This window comes from Convolutriloba macropyga, chromosome 11 (genome assembly GCF_964194025.1).
Source record: "Convolutriloba macropyga chromosome 11, txConMacr16.3, whole genome shotgun sequence".
Taxonomy (NCBI): domain Eukaryota; kingdom Metazoa; phylum Xenacoelomorpha; order Acoela; family Convolutidae; genus Convolutriloba; species Convolutriloba macropyga.
In genome coordinates, this window is record NC_134478.1 from 49,671,927 (window position 1) to 49,689,825 (window position 17,899).

General features: G+C 35.9%; 1 protein-coding gene and 1 long non-coding RNA gene across 3 annotated transcripts in view; one reads left to right on the top strand and one right to left on the bottom strand.

Moving 5' to 3' along the window:
• The window catches only part of LOC142349159 (low-density lipoprotein receptor-related protein 2-like), a 341,838-nt gene that overhangs the window by 167,843 nt on the left and 156,096 nt on the right, over positions 1-17,899 (top strand). The gene's annotated exons all lie outside the window — the stretch shown is intronic.
• The window catches only part of LOC142349316 (uncharacterized), a 55,310-nt gene continuing 38,049 nt past the window's right edge, over positions 639-17,899 (bottom strand). The window contains exons 1-3 of one of the 2 annotated variants that reach the window (XR_012760816.1): positions 15,517-15,996; positions 8,350-8,619; positions 639-1,249 (exon numbers count right to left, since the gene is read on the bottom strand). This is a non-coding gene — a long non-coding RNA (uncharacterized LOC142349316). Of the gene's footprint in view, positions 1,250-8,349; positions 8,620-15,516; positions 15,997-17,899 lie in introns of those variants that run through there. The other variant, XR_012760815.1, reaches the window with a different exon arrangement.

The following is a 17,899-nucleotide window of genomic DNA, read 5'->3' on the forward strand; positions in this document are numbered from 1 at the left end:
TACTCGGTTCAAATCCCAAATTGTACTGCCTAGTCTTCATTTTCAAATAATATTCTTTGCATGAAAAAAAGTATGCCCAGTTTAGCCTCAACCTATAAAGTGTGTTTTAAATGTAATTCAAACTTCTGTGTGGTTACTTAAAACAGTTCATTTGCGTAGTAAGTCGTAACCACTCAGCTAAGTGGGTTTTGTCGCAAATGGCCTACAAGCTGGCTTAAATAATAATTGCTTGTATACTACTATAGTATTTACCAGTTATAAGCTTGAAAATTATGACTCTTTGCTGCTCAGTCTTCATTTCGGCGCTTGGGTTTTTTTTAAAATTTTGCAGGATAAATTTAGACTGGGCGAACTTAATAACCCCAAAAAATGATTATGAAGATAAGCTGCGCATAAATAACTTTAAAATACTCATGATATGCAATGTTTCAGAACTGAGTTACGTTTTTACTTTTGAAATATACTTTGTCAGCGCTGAAATGTTCTGAGAATCAAGTCCGAGATCTTATCTCTGATTGGCTGGAATAATGTCTCACAAGAAATCTTTTCCCTGTGACCTGTTCAGGTTACAATCTGGATTTCCTCTGCTACTTTTAAAGTATTCAATCTGAATATTAATTCTGCGTAAAAAAGTATACTTTCCATCAGCTGTACTCTAATTTTAACAGACACTACAAATCTATGTTTATCCTATCAACTATTTCATGTGTTACTTCACTGGGATTACAAATGACTCAAAATGTGGGTCTTTCCTTTATACCCACCCCGCCCCCCACCCCACGATATATTAGCCCCCTTAAATGGGAGGGGGGCTATGCGTTATATGACCGCTCACTTGGTGGTATCATGGGAAAGAACCCAATACTTACAGTGTCTTTATAATCAAAATATACAGTTTGTAATCAACATAAAATTAACACAACGCGGTTTCGATCATTAATGATTCTCTCTTCCTTACCAGTGATATAGAATACTTGGTTCTGCATAACGGGCAGCAAAGCGATAACGGTCGTATCTTCAATTTGAACTTGATAAGTTCAATCAAACACTGCTTGTGGAAAAAGTGTGAACATGGAAGGTGGTCAAGTTGCTCAGATATCGAAATGTTTTCTTCGGAAGACAAACAAACCGCACATGTCCAATTTTGATAATCTGTTGATTTTTTCGACCATGACTGATTGCCCGTCTGGTCCTCCACATTTAATGTTGGGCCCAATTTACTGTCGGCTGAAATTGCGTTCGGTGTGCCCTAAAGATCAATTGAAAAATTGAAGTCTGGTCTCAAAGCGCTTCGAAATATAATTCATAAATGGATGCAATGTGACCCCACTGCCTCCGACATTATTCTCTTAAATCCCCTCCGGTCTAAGCATTTATTTAAAAACTCGAAATAGGTTTTAGAAGGTGCGCCTCTTTGACAAGTTTTCTTCTAATTTTTTCAGTATGGTAAAAAGTTTTGCTTTATATCGCATAACGGTTTTGACCTCGATTTCATTTTTCGTCAAAATGAAGACATTTAACCACTCATTATGGTTTAGAAACAAAAATCTGCTCAGTGCCCCGCACATTCGAAACATTCGAAAATTCACGTTTTGTGCGAAAAGCGGCGTATGAAGATAAGGATGCTCGTTAATGTTCGTTCGCACATGTTGTTCCGACCCGCGATCATCTACATTTTTGACTAAATTGTCAATCAAATGAAGAGATAATCAAAACTGATGCTTGAGTTTATAAAAGGCGTTACACAAACTAACTACTGATTGAATTAATTAATGCCATGCCTCAATACAGCGAACACAAGGTCTGCCATTAAAAAAACTGCGAGAAAAAAAAATCAAATAACAAAATAAGCATAACAAAAATTCCACATTAAAAACTCAATATCAAATATCCTTAATGAGACTAGCTAACAAGTCGACAAAAAGAAGAAACAAGAAGACGAAATTCAAATATCAATCAACACTTTTTAAACCAAATATATTCAAGTCTTAAAAATCTTCAGCTTTTAACGAAATAATTCTTGGTAAACTTACTAAAAAGTCCTTATGAAATGAATAGAACCTATCTTTGAATAGACTAAGCCATAGAAACGAATTAAAGATGCAGAAAAACTCAAAAAAATACAAACAACAAATTACAAACATTGCCAAAACATTATCTTAAAATTATGTAATTTTATTTCGATTTTATTTATACTAATTCAGCTAAAATTACACTGAAAAAGTAAATAAGTCCATTTGGGCCACATTTGAAAGTCTTTGAGATCTGTTATCAGGACTGTGAAAGGATATAAAACCAAACACAAATACAACACTCACATAACTTTTTATGAAAACGCATATTGTCCAACAAACAAAACATCAGTTACAACATGATATTTAGTTTGACGTGTTAATTTTTGAAAAAAAAGAAATTGAATGGGACCTCCCAATGATTATTAGAATAAGTTACAAGCTGACCAAAAAGAACAACAAGAACTGAAAAATTTGAAAAATCAACTAAAAATATATAATATCATAAATTTTTAAGAATAGCCGCTATAAACAGACTGCTTCGGAATTAAAAACATATGAGGCCGGTCAGCATTTTACGGCTATCTGGAAGATAGAAAGACAGCCAAACACAGCAAATTTTAAAAAAGAGCCAAAAAAGTGTCGAAACCATGAAAAAATGAACCTTTCAGTAAAAAATTTTTCATTTTTCAATTATTTGTTTTAACAGCAATGGATTTTTTTTATCAATTTGACTGCAAAGAATCAAAAAATATGATCAAATACATTAAAAACACAAAAAATTTGGGGAAAACCCGTAGTATCAACGCCATTAAAATCAATAGATTTCAACGGAATCTAATAGAAACGCTAAGTTATGCCTCGAAGGGACGACAAGGATGTTTGTAATTCATAAGTTATATATAAGACATTACTAAGAGTCATTGACTATGAAAACAAATAAGTATATCTCTAAAAACTTTACCTATGATCCATTGAAAACCTTCTCTAAACCAATGCGAACTCTCAATATTGGGATAATCTGATAAGATTTCAGAAAGAACCAAAATTAAGAATAAAAAATTCAAAAATTAAAAAAACATATGAAATCTCGTGCATCGAAGTCATAAAATCAAAAGTTAGAAAGAAAAACGACTAATTAGAAAAATTTTTGTTGAAGTAGAAAGCAGAGGCGTCCGGTCAATACTGAGATTGACTTACAGTTCACGAAAATAGTTTTAAGATTGGTTCATTATCAAAAATTTTTCGAATTTTTTCAGTTAATCATTAACAACCAGTTAAATCAATGACTTTCAACAGAAGTCAATGAATACTCTCAATTATGCCGCGATAGGAGGACAAGGATATTTGTCATGCATAGGTAATCAATAAGACATCACAATAAGTCTTTTAGCTAAAGAAAAAGAACAACAAACACAGGCAAAAACCAAAAATTCAGTAGAAAAATGAGAGAACAAAGTGTCGAAGCCGTTTAAACCATCAACTTTTCTCCGGAAAATTTATCTATGGTTCATTGGAAGTCTTCTCTGAGCCAATGGGAGCTATTAACATCAAGATGAAATGATTAGGTTTCAAGAAGAAAACTACGAAACCCAAATTACTGAAGCCATTAAAATCATTAGCTATTATCTGAATATTATGTTTCTTTATTTCAGCTATTCTTTATGCGAATTCTGCTAAAATAATATTGAAGGCAAAAATAAGTCTGTTTGAGCACATTTGAAATTCATTGGGATCTGTTTTTACGCGAATGTACTGAAAGAGGAGAACAAGAAACACAAATACACGCCTCACGAGACTTTTTACGTAAACGCATATTGTCCAACCAACAAAGCATCAGCAGTTACAACATAATATCATTAGACATGTTTCGTTTGAAAAACAAACATTTAGATGAGACTTATCGATGATGAGAATAAATACAAGTTTACGATAAGAACAACAAAAATCATTGAAAAGGTATAATATCATAAAAGTTTAAGACGTTTCGCTATAAACTGACTGCTTTGGGTACTCTCATTCATTCAATCCTCAATTACAAATTTATGGTAACATTTGTCGGTATTTTACGGCTAACTAAAGAATAACAAAACAGCCAAACGGCAAATTCAATAAAAATTGAGCGAGAAAAGTTTCAAAGCCGTGAAAAAATGAAACTTTAAGTAAAACAATTTCTATTTTCAATTAATTTTTTCAACAGCAATGGGATTCTTTTGTTTACTTCCGAAAATCAACGAATGTGAAAAAATACAATAAAAACACGAATTTTTTTGGGAATACCCGTAGTGTCAACGCCATTAAGTTCAATAGATTTCAACGGAAGCTAATAGAAACGCTAAGTTATGCCTATACTGGACGGCAAGGACATTTGCCAATCGTAAGTCATCAATGAGACATTCCAATAAGTCATTGACTATGCAAACAACAACAAGTCAAGACAAAATCCAAAAATTCAGTAGAAAAGTGCAAGAAGAAAATGTCAAATCTTTTAAACTCTAAACTTTTCTCTGAAATGTGATAAGATTTCAAAATGGACCAAAATTACGAAAAAAACCCAAAAATTTAAAAAACAAATTATGTTCACTCGTGCATCGAAGTCATAAAACCAATAGTTAGAGGATAAAACCGCTAGCCAGATTAATTTTGGTTACAGTAGAAACTTATTGAGACTGACTTACAGTTCTCGAAAAGAAGTTTATGACCAGTTATTGTTAAAAAAAACTCAAAAAGTTTTTCAAAGTCTTAACGGCCATAATTTAATGCTCATTACGAAGCCAGTTGCACTTTTATTCAACGATTCTATGCCGTAGCTCTCCATAAATTTAGTAGAACCTCAAAAAGTTAATCAGTTTTCGTTTAAAATTACGAAATCTCAGAGTCGAAGACAAAAAATATGAGCAATTCTTTGAAAACGAACTTTTTGTTCATTGGGCTTGTCTTGGCTGTAAATGAGGTTTGTCATTAACGAAACCTCGATATGAAAAGTGACCAGTCTCTAGGTAACTTAAAAATACAAAAAATATGAAAAGTTTTCTAAAAAAAAGCTCTCAGATGGAATGCGATTTTTTTTATAGTAAACTCCCCTAATGAGAACAAAACTAGTCTTTTTATTGCCTTTCGTCTATTAGGAACCCAAAATTGATTCACTTTTGGCGTGAAATGTAATTGTGAATTAAAAATTTTTTAAAAAGATCTTAATTTGCAGAAAAATTACACTGAAAGTGAACAAAATCAAGCCAAATATCCCGTGTTCACGCCAAACTTCAATTCTCTATAACTTCTTGGAAAAAATGACATTAAAAAAATTTTTAATTTCGAATTCTACGCTGAACGAGCACAATGGGGTTGGAACATAAAAACTTGCTGTACGTACTAACTACTAAACGACTTAAACAGAGATGCATTAAGGAGTCAAAGTGATTGACGAGACTATATGACAAGACAAACAACAAATCAAAAGACAAAACAAAATATTAATTAAGACCAGAATTCAAATTCTATATTTTTGTTAGCAATAATACTTTATAACAAGGTCAAAACAGCATCACATGAAAACTAAGTTAAGCAACTCATTATCTACTTCACTATAAAGATATGGTCTTGTCGACGTTATGTCGACGTCTCACTATAATCGATATGGGTTTCAACGTTATTATTGTGATATGTGACATCTCACAAGACAACAAAGAACCTCAAAAATGTGTAAAAAATGTATAAAAATTTACAGAAAATTATCAGAAGATTCATAGTATCAGATCTAAAACAATTAATTGAAACATTTTTCAAAACAAATATTTTTAAAACATCTTGACCACCAAAATATTTCAGCTAAAAAACAAAATATACAAAAAAAGATTAATTTGTCACTACACAGAAGGCCAATCGAACCTGTCATTAGTGAGACTAAGGCATCATACTGCAAAATAACATTGAATACTTGCAGGACGCAGAATTTTACTAACAATTTCAAGCAAACACAATGTTGAAGCCAAACATCATGATTTTTTTCATGAAAATTATAATATACGTTCAAAAGGTCTCATATGCATGTAGAAGGGTGTCAAAACATTTAGCACTGATACAACCCGAATAATACTTTTATCGTATAAAACTACGACTAGACCAAAGCTAGCTTTTCTGTTGGTGCTCGTCCTTTAGAAAAAAAATAATTGTTCCAAGTGCTAGCGAAATAGATAACTGTCTAATACCCCTTGCGTCTTTCTCTACGGTGAATGGATTAAATCGATCAAAATTCATCTAACATAAAAAACCGCATAGAAGATCAACACAGCGCCCCGATACAAACCAAATAGTACTTTTATCGTATAAATCCACGACTAGACCAAAACTAGTTTTTCTGTTGGTGCTCGTCCATTAGAAAAATATAATTGTTCCAAGTGCTAGCGAAATAGATAACTTTCTAATACCCCTTACGTCCTTCTCTACGGTGAATGGATTTAATCGATCAAAATTCATCCAACATAAAAATCCGCATATAAGATCAACACAGCGCCCCGATACAACCCGAATAGTACTTCTATCGTATAAATCCTCGATTAGACCAAAACTAGCTTTTCTGTTGGTGCTCGTCCATCAGAAAAATATAATTGTTCCAAGTGCTAGCGAAATAGATTACATTCTAATACCCCTTACGTCTTTCTATACGGTGAATGGATTAAATCGGTCAAAATTCATCCAACACAAAAATCCGCATAGAAGATCAACACAGCGCCCCGATACAACCCGAATAGTACTTTTGTCGTATAAATCCATGACTAGACCAAAACTAGCTTTTCTGTTGGTGCTCGTCCATCAGAAAAATATAATTGTTCCAAGTGCTAGCGAAATAGATTACATTCTAATACCCCTTACGTCTTTCTGTACGGTGAATGGATTAAATCGATCAAAATTCATCCAACACAAAAACCCGCATAGAAGATCAACACAGCGCCCCGATACAACCCGAATAGTACTTTTATCGTATATATCCACGACTAGACCAAAACTAGCTTTTCTGTTGGTGCTCGTCCATTAGAAAAATATAATTGTTCCAAGTGCTAGCGAAATAGATAACTTTCTATTACCCCTTGCGTCTTTCTCTACGGTGAATGGATTAAATCGGTCAAAATTCATCCAACACAAAAATCCGCATAGAAGATCAACACAGCGCCCCGATACAACCCGAATAGTACTTTTATCGTATAAATCCACGACTAGACCAAAACTAGCTTTTCTGTTGGTGCTCGTCCATCAGAAAAATATAATTGTTCCAAGTGCTAGCGAAATAGATTACATTCTAATACCCCTTACGTCTTTCTCTACGGTGAATGGATTAAATCGATCAAAATTCATCCAACATAAAAATCCGCATAGAAGATCAACACAGCGCCCCGATACAACCCGAATAGTACTTTTATCTTGTAAATCCACGACTAGACCAAAACTAGCTTTTCTGTTGGTGCTCGTCCATTAGAAAAACATAATTGTTCCAAGTGCTCGCGAAATAGATTACTTTCTAATACCCCTTACGTCTTTCTCTACGGTGAATGGATTAAATCGATCAAAATTCATCCAACATAAAAATCCGCATAGAAGATCAACACAGCGCCCCGATACAACCCGAATAGTACTTTTATCGTATAAATCCACGACTAGACCAAAACTAGCTTTTCTGTTGGTGCTCGTCCATTAGAAAAACGTAATTGTTCCAAATATTAGCGAAATAGGTAACTTTCTAATACCCCTTACGTCTTTCTCTACTGTGAATGGTTTAAATCGATCAAAATTCATCCAACATAAAAATCTTCGTTGAGCATATAATTCCTCACCCACTAAAGAGGCTCGGAACAATTTTCACCAATTACAACTAGAAAATTCCAATATTTGAGTTTCTATAGCTCGTTTTAGTTTTATTTCATGTAACTAAATCTCAAGAACTTTCATAACATTAATCATTAGATTTCATTTCAAAAACATTTTGTAGAACTCTATATAAAAAATGACGCTATTTTTTTGTAATGATTGTTTCTCTTGTGGCCACTTCTCAACAACCATTACCGAGTCATATTTTTGCACAACAGCTCGGTTTCAGCAATGTATCTTTTGATACTACAATTATATTTACAATAAAATTTTTGAATATCAACATTAAATAGGGTTTAAAATTAAGCGGGTTCGGAAACTTAACCATGAATACCTTTCACATCTAAAATTTTTAATTTTATACAGCCATCGATCACATCAGTCACTAAAGATTTCAACGGCACTTCACGCGAGGGAATTAATAAATAACCTTCTTTGTCAGGAAATCTTTTTTGTAAGGAAACATAATACTTACACTACTCGGTGAAAAAGTTGCTTCTGTAGTTTTAGCTGGTCCAGTACCAGATAAGAATTTATGAAAATGATTTTCTGACAAATCATAGCCAATAGAAGACATGAAGATGTTTGACTGTGCAGAAAATTGTGCGTGAACAAACTCATATGTGTACTCTGACTCTTCTGGAAAATTTATTGCATGCATTAGGTCCGATTCCGCCGGATCATTCAAGCTTGTGGTCTGGAGGTAGGGCAAGTTTTCAAACTCGACGTGGGCAGTTGGATGACTCTGTGAAAAATTGTAGTTATTGATAGTGAATTGCCTGGTTTTAATTTACAGATAAGTTGCAATTTGGAATATCATTTTTTTTTAAAATCTTTATAAATTTTTGGTAATTTTTTGTATCACAAGAGTTTGTGTATCGTCTACCAAGCTCGTTCTGTTTTAAGTTACTCGAATTTTTTGGCAAAAAATGTTTTGTTCAGCTCTCGTGCAAAAATATATCAGTTTTTAAAGGAAAAGCATGACTGTGTCTTTAGGACAAATTTAATATCAAGATATCACTTCATTGAAACCACTAGTTTTTAATTTCTTATTCACAAAATTTAATTCTGATGTACAAATTTTCTGTAGTTGCTTTTGATACCATTAAATGTTTGGCTGACTATACAATTCCGTAAAACTTAAGTACAAATAATAAACACCAACATGAAAACCCATTGGAATATTCAACGCTAAACGCAATGTTGTAAATCAGGGTGTATTTTTCATTGCTTCTCTCAGCATTACACCCGTTTGAAAAAATGAAAGGACAGTGTTAATAAATGTGTATATAAAGCTTTACTGTTCAGAAAAGAACTATTATGGTGGCTGAGCTTACTAACTCAACAACCAATTTGAATAGCGCTTCATGGCCATTTCAAGCACTTACGTTGGAGCAGCATGACAAGCGAAATTTAATGCTACATTCTATCAAAACCAAATTAAATTTTTCACTTCCGTCAATATTTGTATTTTGTAATTATTATTGATAAGTAACCTTCATACATAATGTGAAACTCCAACTCGCACTAACTCAACACACAGCAAAACAAAACTACAACCTTATTATATTGCATCTGAATCTTTGCGAATGATTGGAGAGTCAACTTGTTATTGATACAGAATGTTCGACAAAACTTCTACAGGGTTAAGAGAATTCCCATGACATCAAATTTACACTGAAAAGATGACGTTATGGAAAACTGTTCAAATTATGTCAAAATCTTTATCTACAACCAATCAGAGGTTCAATTTTGACATGTAAGCCTACGTGACTATCAGCATAAAAGGAGCGTGAAAAGTTACCAAAAACCAGTTGAAATTTGCAATTTTGGTCATATTAAATTGACATACAGTGCGTATTGAAGCATGCTACTTGAGCAGTATACTACTTGTTACTCTATCTTGTTTCTGTAGATCATTTTATTTGATTGTGCAGCTTAACTTTACTCTGAATTACTGAAAACATAACTGACTTTGAAATTCTCAAATTTTCACATTGCGGAACGAAGTTCTAATAAATAGAGGTACAGAGCAGATTAGCTGTTAATTCTGTTTCATTGGTTTGCTAAAAATCTAGACTTCTTTAGGTTTCTTGATTGGTAAATCTGCGAACTTGGTTACAAAGAAATTCAATATCTTCAATTTTTTAAGAATATGTTTTTTTTAATATGTTCATTTTTTAAGAATGGGTATAAAATATAAAAGCCGGCCCCATCAGTAAAGTTCACAGTTGATTCTTCTTACATTAAGCCGTGGCCCTTCCCAACAAGCATAGTCCATATCGAATTTGAATCTAAGAAGCGTTCGGAACAGACACGGTTCGAACGGAGAAAACCAAAACCAGAAATGCATGCGAAAGAACTGGAAACCAAGCGTCAACTATTGGAGGAAGAGCGTGAGCTAGAGCGCAAAGTGAACAGAACAGCATTAGAGAAGGATGATGTTCATTCCCAATCAACTATTGCTGGAGACAATTGACCCTTCAACTGGACCCTAAAGAAGGGAGACGTCTCCGACTGAGCCAGTAGAATTGACAACCGTCTTACAACAGATCGATCAACAGCTTGCTTCGACGCTACCCTTGAAGTGTACAGGCATAGTCAATTGTCACGATTTCGCAGCTCATGCAACCGTTCCTCAAGTGTTGAAGACTGGGACGTTTCTCACGGAGCTGTTCTGCAATACAGTGGTAGTTATTCAGGTAGTAGTAACCTACAAAATCTGAAATTTAACAATTTCGATTGAAACACTCTCGAAAGGGCAGAGTGGACACTTTATATGGCGGTAAAAGTGGTGGTTCAATGTTGATGATAGAGATAGAGGCTGACCTGATCCGATTATAACGCAAAAATGGCTATCTAGATTAGCATTCGTGCATGAAAGGTTTTCGGCTTTCAAGGGAGTGCAAGAGGAAGAAAACCGAAGCAGAAATAAAGATAAACAAATCTCGAAAACATTGAACTTCAGTGCTAGTTCAAACATGAGAGAAACAAAGCAAAGGCAAAGTGATCATTGTCCTCTGGCTAATTACACTCAAAAAACTCGGAACTTCGATTATTCAGAAAAATGATTGGGAGCAATCGGTACTCAGCAGTCAGAGAGCAACGCTTATGTTACGGATGTCTAGGCAAAGGACATGCAATCAAAGATTGTAAAGTTTTGCGTGCTGTATTAATGGATGCACCAAGAAGCACTATCGATTGCTACACTCGAAAACGAAAAACCAAATGGACGAGGGCAATCAAGCACTCAACGTAAGCGCAGCAACAATCAACCAGAGTAACAAAGTTACAAGCTTCCTTCAGATCCTGTCACAATACAGTTCCTGTCACAACACAGAGCGGTGGCTACATGCTGAACACATACACTTTCCTCAATAGAGGATCAACGGTTTCATTCATCGACAATGGTGTGCAAGAAAGATTACGAGCCCAAGGCACCGATGTGACGCTCAACATGGCTGGCATACACGGAACAAAGGCAGACAGAAGAAGTTGCTCTCACAATAAAGGGGCTACATTTTAAAGTGCACTCAATCGAAGCGCCATTCTCCTTGTTAAACAAAAATAACAACTACAACAAGTTGAAGCAAAGCTTCAATCGTTTGAGTGTTCTACCCAACAAAAGCTTCAATTTGATGGAATTTGGCATCATCCTCGGTCGAGATGCTTATGAGCTACAACGCCCATTGGACTACAAGATACGAACACAAAGTGAAGTTTTTGTGGTTCCAGTCCAGCGGAGCTAGGATGGGTTTTCAGTGGAGCCATGACGGGCAAGAGAAGACAAAATGTTTGTCATTTTGCTTTCGCAGAAGATGTGAAATTGGCTGAGAATATCGAAACGTCATGGAAACCTAGGCTTCCAAAATCAACGTCGTCAGTCAGTCAGAAAACGAACTAAGGGCACAAAAGATGATAGAAAGTAGGACAAAGTTCACAGGCGAGCGGTGCGAAATGGGAATGCTGCTGAGTAAACCAGATCCAAACCTACCGAACAACTGCAGCTCAGCCTTGGGTCAGCTTTACTTATTGGGGCGAAGATTCCAAAGTGACAGAAAACTGAAGAGCTTGCATCAACAGTCAATAGATACAGATGAAGAAAAGATATTCGTTAAGATATTGGACTAGTCTGAAGTGAAAAGCATTTTTGGGATATAATTTTATTTGCCACACCATCCAGATCTAAGTCCGAATGAGCCTGGCAAAGTAAGACGTATATGCAATGCTGCATCAAAGTACAAAGAAGTATGCCTCAACAACAAACCACTAGCAGGACCTGATCTTTAACACGGGTTGATATGAACAATTTTCAAATTTCGGGAAAGACCAATAGCGCTAACGGCTGATATCGAATCGATGTTTCTACAGGTGCAATTTCTCGAGTAGGATAGAACTTGCTTGAGGTTTCTATTGCGTCCAAGGACTAAATAACCTGTTGAATTATATGAAAATCGGCGTCATGCATTTGGACGTAAGAGTTCTTCAATATGTGAAAACTCTGCTCTCATAGGAGTGGGACCCGACAACAAAAAAATTTATCCAATCGCAGCAAAAGCAATACAGTACAACTTCTACATGGACAATATCATCAAATCAGTAGAAACCCTCGAAGAAGCAATTTAAATCTTCAATCAACTACAACCTCTTATGTCACAACATGGATTTGAATTGAAGAAGTGGATAAGCATCAACGATGCTTTTACCGATGCAAGAACCCAAAAAACGTGAAAACAATCAGCAAAACGAAGCAAGTCGAAGTGGAACCCAATGCAGAGGCACCCTAGTGCTATGACTGCATTGTACTGTTATTGATGATAGTCTTCAATTGTGCAGAGGTACGAATAGGGCAGAAGCTTCTATTACTCAAAGGAGGATTTTTCGCTGGTATATTCAGTGTTCGACGGGATTGAATTCTTTGCTCCGTTCAGTGTTCACATGAGACAACTTCTGAAAAGCATTTTGACTCAGAATGGACAACATTGGGACAACAAACTGGAGCCTCGTAAATGAGCTAAATTCGTCAGATGGAAAGAACAATATCCAATTGTAGCTGAAACAAGCATCGATAGAAGGTACTTCAACATAGAGAGGGATAAAACCGAGCTTCATGTGTTTGCTGACGCATCTGAAGACACGATGTGTGCAGTGGCCTATCTACGTTCACAACTGAAAGAATATTCAGCTGATTTAACATTTGTCATAGGAAAATGCAGAGTGGCACCTAAGAATCATCTTTCAATAACCCGACTGGACTTAGAAGCGGCACTCTTGTCAGTGAGGTCGAAAAAAACAGATAGTCAAGTAGCACTAATTGAAGACAACTCGTTGCAATTTTTGGCAGAATCAACTTCAGTATTGCAGTGGATTTATAGTTTCCATCGTAAACAACAAGTGTTTTTGGTCAATTGAGTAGCTGAGATACTGGATAAAACTGATGTTTCACAGTGGAAACATGTGAGCGATATCTACAACCCAGCGGACTTTGGTACCAGTGCAATCAACATTGAGGAACACAAGAGAAGTGAGTGGCTCAATGGGCCAGCCGGGCTGAAGCGACCACAAAGCGAGTGGCCACAGCAAGTGACGCTAATCTTTGCCTCAGATGAATAGAATATACCTTTATCAGTCTTCATGATACAAGCTGAAGTAAAGAGAGCTGTTATTCAATGGGAACGATTCAGTAACTTCAACAGACTGCTGAAAACACAGGCATAAATACAGAGAGCATTGAGCAAATACAAATCAGCAACGTTTGTAGTCAGTGTTTAAGAAAGAGAAAAGGCAAAAGCAATCATCTTCCAAATACTACAACAAGAACAGTTTGGTGAAGAGATAAAATCTTCAAAAATTGAAAAAAATCCAAAGGGCACCAAAGTACTACAGAAGAAGAACCTTTCCAGATGAAGAAAATTTTATTCGCGTCAAAAACAGAATAAGCAAAAATCTTTTGAACTTCAAGGCGAAGCATCCAATAAGGCTTTATTGGAAACTTCACGTGATTAAATTATTTTTGCGAAACGAGCACAAGGACAATCAACACGAGGGCACAGAACAAATGAGAAACATTGTTCACAAAAGATCTGGATTCTAGGCTTACGAAACGCCTTAAGATCAATCCAGAAGAAGTGCGTTACCTGCAGCAAAAGCAGAGCACAAACGAAAGCACCAGTAATGGCCGATCTACCCGAAGAATGGTTAGATGCTCCAAATGCCTCTACAAATGTTGGATTTGATTACTTTGGCCCTTTCAATGTAAAGACTTGGCGAAAAGACGGAAAGCAATGGTGTTGTCTGTTCACATGTTGAACTACATGAGCGGTGCAAATAGAAATTTTACCCAAATTCGACACAGATTGTTGTCTCAATGCAATTATGCAATTGAATGCGCGAAGAAGCAAACCGAACACAATAATCAGCGACAACGCGATCAACCTTTTTGTAGCTGACCGCGGATTTGCCGAGTATTTTGCAGCTTTGAACAAAGGAGGTATTGAAAAACATCTAATTCAACGAGGAATCAGATGGAAGTTCAACCCACCCGCAGCACCTGGTTTTGGAGGAGTTTAGGAACGGTTGGTGAGAAATTACAAGATGGCAATGTATGCAGTGTTGGGGAACAGATGAGTCAACGAAAATATTCTTGCAACAACCATGTGTATTGTTGAGCAGACATTGAACTTAAAACCGTTGAATCCAGTCAGTTCAGACGTTAATGACATGGAAACGTTTTCTCCCAATCACTTCTCGCTTGGCAACTAGAACTTTTGCTTATCCTATCTACCATGTGCAGAAGATTTTTTTGCTCATTGAAAACTCTTCCGACAAACTCAAGCCGATGCAAACCTCATAAGGAAGTAAACAGTATCTGCGAGATCTCACAGATCTCACAGATTTCGTAAACAGTATTTGCCGAACTTAATTAATCGGCAAAGTGGTGATCTACTGCGAACGAAACAGTTAACAAACGCGATCTCATTTGATTGATCAAAGACAACGATAACCGCGGATACCAACTTCTACGGCGAACGAAACAGTTAACAAACGCGATCTCATTTGATTGATCAAAGACAACGATAACCGTGGATACCAAATTAATTATTTGAAATTTTGAGTTATTTGATTTATTCAAGCGAAGTTGTTCGTTATACAGCAAAGCTAAGCGATTAGTTAATTTGAGTAATTGGCAACAACTAATGCAACGATGTTCTACAGTATAGCGGATAATACAGTTCACAAAAGTTAACTGCAAAAACACAATTTTCGGCCAGATTTGAAACCACTGAAACGAACTGGGCGTTGTAAACTTTCCCTTGTATTTGATAGGAGAGCAGCTGTAATATTTATACTCTATTTCCCCTAATAACTATGAGTAAATTAGGATTTGAACTCTTATTCTTGGTCAGCGTTTCACTTAGATTCTCAATATATTTATTTAACCACGATTGGAGAGGACTAACATTGAGACTAACATGCTGTAAACTATCGGTGAAAAAATGAAAACTAAGAAAAATGCAACTAGTTCGTATTCGCACTGAAATAAGTTACATTCCTTATGTTATTCTTGATGTTTTAAAATGTACTTGTGAGTTTTCCAGAATTTTATTCACCTAAAAGTTATTGAAAAAACTTGCTTACTAACCAACCGAAAAATATTACGGTTTTTGAAGATGGTGACCAACACGAGAATAACGAAAAAGCACATCATTGAAATGAGAACTGCTGAAATCAATTTCAATTGAATTGATTGGCCCTGGTTGATATCAATTGTCAAAGTAGGATCAGTAGTTGAAGAAACCACAAAACTTACAATAATCAATAACTGAATTCTGAGAAATACAGTGGCCATATTTTTTGCTCATTCAAATTATTAATGGTCTTTGCTTGTAGCTTTATTTTAAATATAAAAGTGATCTTGAACACAAAATATGAGTGGAAGACCATCTAACTCTATTCGATAGAAGTCTGTTTAATTATTTTTCTTTCAGATCTAAACAAGAGTTCGTGCAACAACTGTAGACTTCGCCAGTACGTCTGTTATTAAAACTCAATAACATTTCTTTTTAATGATCATTATTCTTATCTAATTTTGGTATCAATTGCAACGATATCATCTGTTAGCTTCGGGTATATTTATTATTTTTCTCTGTTATAAAAATAGATTATTATAAATCTGAGAAATCGATCGGCGCGAAAGTTGATGTCAGCTTTCTTGCTTAGCGAGTTTTTAATTATTTACCAAAAAGAAAATGCTCGAAAAACATAAACAATCTGCTGCACTTGTTGATCAACTGACTTGCGTCTTTTTTATTGCTTAATTGCAGAGCCGGTCAGCAGCTATTAGAGTACAACTTTAAAATATCTATCTAAAAATCTATTCTGTCCCCCCCCCCCCCCCCCAGCTTAGTGAGCTTATATTTTTTACGCCCCCCCACCCAGGCGCACGTGCTATTTTCTTACATAGTAACGTGCTATATAACAACATATAATTTTTAACTGGAAGGCGTAAAACACACTGGGGGGAGTGGGGGAACTGAATAGATCCCAAACTTCATCAACATAATTGATGATGTGCGTATCAAATTTGTTCGGCTAACTATCTTCAACCACTGAAAATTTTCTATATTGTGAAGCTCTATAACTAATTCGGATCTTTTCGGTTTGTGCAAGAGTAGGGGAGCATAACCCCACTCCCCCCCTAGTAGGTTATGCTCCGCCTGTTACAGAGCACGTGCAATTACATAGTAAATCATCATATAAAAGTATTGCACGTGCGTCTGGGCAAATAATATGCACTATTTAAGCTGGAGGGCACCAACGGAAAAAATCCACTAATTCTTTCGAATATCACATTTCATTGGCTAGCGTTTTACTATAATTTCGCGTATTTGATGATGTTGAAAGTCTGAATAATGTTAACCGGCCGAAGCCGAAAAAACTTCAGAAAATGCAGCTTTGAGCGCATGTAAACAACGATTGTCAAAGCAAACTGCGGGCAACTGTCGGATCAGTTTTGAAGGTCTTCGAGGCGAGCAATTCGATATTAATATATGGTCTCAGTCCCTTTTAGACTATCCAGACAAGTTCGTTAACTTTAAGCTGCTAACCTTCACGTTGTTCTCTTTTTCGTCAAAAACGGGGCGCATATTTTTTTGCCCAAGCCCGTGAGTAGTAACAAACCTATACACCCTGACTCACTTTTTTGCTCTTTTTCCCCAAACATGTTCGATCTTGCGTGCGGATGGAAAGTTCTTGGCAATTATTCCCTGCATGTTAGGATTGTTGCTTGAATATTTAATAGACGTACCTCAACTTCATTTTGAAATAGAGAGGTATCTTTTTTATGGGTTTTTTACTCAAACTCCGCGGTTATCTTGTCTCTTGATCGTTAATTATTGACTCAGAGGATATCAAACTACCATATTTTTTTGAAGGGCGGATTGGAACTTTTGAATTTTTTTATATCTTAAAAATGAAACAAACCAAGAAATTAAATTAATAAAGCAAGGTAAAGAACAAACCATAAACTTATAACAAACATCTAATAAAAATTTAAGAGACAACATTCAGTTTTAAGTCACTTTCAGTTTTATGCATAAAACCATTTAAAACTGCTCCGTCAGCAACATCTATTTGTGTTGTCTGGACATCTGGATATTTCAGGAAAGGCACGAATGAAAAAAGAAGTCCCTGTAATCTCCTATTAAAGCTGTTGTTGCCACAAGAAGCTCCTGCGCGGAGCGGTCGCTGGTTTTGTTTTTCCTCGTCAATACTTCTTGAGACCCCAACCGGGGTGGAGTCGGGCAGCTATCTCCTACAAAGCTGCTGTTGTCACAAGAAGCTCCTGCGCGGAGCAGTCGCAGGTTGTTTTATCTCCTCGTCAATACTTCTTGAGACCCCAACCGGGTTAGAGTTGGGCAGCTGTCCCCTATAAAAGCTGCTGTTGTCACAAGAAGCTCCTGCGCGGAGCAGTTGCATGTTGTTTTATCTCCTGTCAATACTTCTTGAGACCCCAACCGGGGTGG